Source organism: Palaemon carinicauda, chromosome 2 (assembly GCF_036898095.1).
Source record: "Palaemon carinicauda isolate YSFRI2023 chromosome 2, ASM3689809v2, whole genome shotgun sequence".
In the NCBI taxonomy this organism is placed as follows: domain Eukaryota; kingdom Metazoa; phylum Arthropoda; class Malacostraca; order Decapoda; family Palaemonidae; genus Palaemon; species Palaemon carinicauda.
In genome coordinates, this window is record NC_090726.1 from 542,598 (window position 1) to 545,097 (window position 2,500).

Here is a 2,500-nt window from a genome sequence, read left to right on the forward strand (position 1 = left end):
TCGGTATACATGTGAGGAATGCTACATAAGGAATAAGGGCAGAAAACAATAGATTAAGCTAATATTATGCCTCAATTTTTTATAACTATTTTCCTGTCCAATCTTCCATGTCAAATTCACTATTTCCATTTAATGTTTATGTGATTTTGATACATCACCCCCTCACGAGGGTCGCTTCAGGGCAAAACAAAATGTTTTTTTTTTGTTTTTTTTTTTTTTTGTCTAAATTTCCCATATTAGTTTTCCATAATCTATGATTTCATGCATGTTTTAACTTTTAAACGCCATCTCTCTCTCTCTCTCTCTCTCTCTCTCTCTCTCTCTCTCTCTCTCTCTCTCTCTCTCTCTCTCTCTCTATATGGATTTAGTGTTTAAATAAGTCATAAGTGGATTATTAAACTTTGAAAATACTCATTATAGATTTGCCTTCTTTCCTAAATTCCTTTGCTGTCTAGCCTAATACTTTGAAAAAAAAAATAGATTGTTCTTTTTCAATTTTGCTGTATTTCATAGTTTGTAAAACACGAAGAAATATTATACATTCACATCTTATCTTATCTTACGGCTACCAGATTTGTCATTAGTTATTTCATTGAAACAGTACTACGTAATAAAGGATTGATTTAATTAACATTTAAAGAAAATATTGTTTAATAATTTCTTCTCTGTCAAGCATAGTCTGATATATGCCATAATTAAATTTTCAATTTGTTGCTCGACGTTCAATGAAATTGTATACTTTTAGTTTCTCATTATATTGTTTTTTTTTTTTTACATAATAAAACTAGGCAATTTAAACTTTTAATTGCACCGAGATCTTCTTTAATTTACCATCCTTGAGGAAAATGTAGCCAATTTCCAGTGTCGTAGTGTAGCAAACGTTAACTTTAATCTTTTTCTGTCTGGTTATAAATCATCTGTTTTCATCAACATTATTGATGTAAATTCGGCTATGATAATTTATGCAAACTTTACTTATTTTATATCAGTTTTAACTGAGGTATCCATAATATTCTTATTTTATTTAACTTCAATAAAAAAACATTTAACATTATTGATGTAAATTCGACTCTGTTAATGTATGTAGTTTTTACTTATTTTATTTTCCCTTTAATAAAGCTAATCGAAAAATTTATATTTTATTCAACTTTAATAAAAGAACATTACTTTAGGTCACCATGAACATATTGTTATGATATAACACAGCTTTCGGTCAAATGATCGTCGTATTTAGGTTAGGTTAGATTACACCTTTCTCATTTAATATTCTTATCTTTCAAATTCGTTATCTGATTATCTAGAAAATGTTTGTTACTACTCTGCCTTATCTCTACCCTAACATTACATAATTTTTTTTTATCATAAATGAATGTTTAAAATATGCAAGTAAAGTACCTCAGTTGTCTACAACTGATAAAAATGGTAAAGTTTAAAACTATAAGTGAATTTATTCTAAATAACTATAAAGTTACTAAAAGAACGCACAATGAGAGAGAGAGAGAGAGAGAGAGAGAGAGAGAGAGAGAGAGAGAGAGAGAGAGAGAGAGAGAGAGAGAGAGAGATTTTGAAGTTTCAGTTCATAGTAATATTGGAAACTTACTCCACCATTAATAGCAATGGACATTTTCAAAAACTCTTAAACGCTGAGCGTAAAGTACTGTTGTATTAGAAAATACTACAAGGATAGGATGAAATAAATGTATTTGAAATAAGCTTTGAATGAAAACTAGTTCTAATTTAAACCTATATATAATAGGATGAGATTTCCAAGTTATCTTTAATTATAAAATTTAATTAATTTGCATAGTCAATAAATAGAAAAATTATATTGCTATTAAAATTTAAATCTTAAGTCTAAGAACTTTTGAATAAGGTTTTGAACGATTCTAAGATATACAGTATGTAAAAATAATTTTAAAAAAAGGAAAAAAAAAAAAAACAGCATGCCATTGGGAGATCTGATGATGAACAGCATTCTAAGATGGAATAACAAATGTGATAATGAACACAATAATAAGATCATAAAACTACCTTCTTGAACTTTACCATATGATATAAACGATGACAAGAGCATAAAAAGTAACTAAATATTAAATCATCTATTCATCCATACCATGCATAATATCTTCAATTTGCGCTGCTGATGATTTCATTGTAAATTATCCCTTCAGGATATTTGAATTTACATATTCACCACAAAAAAGGAAAGTAATTACCGTATTTTAGTCAGCATAGCACGATCTGAATAGCTGCATATCATCATGTAAAGAAAACTGTAACTTGATTGATAATGATCATTAGAAAACGACTCTTCCCTTCGGATGTCTTAATGATGCGAGACACCTTGTCAACTTCCTCTTCTTGCTGGTTAAATAGAAATGTTTTTATATAACTATGAATAGGAATATACATTCGGGAATTTTCTTTAAATTTATAAATATGGTATGGATTAAGGACAATATATCAAAGACAGGAATATGATTTGCGTCGCTTTTCAAAT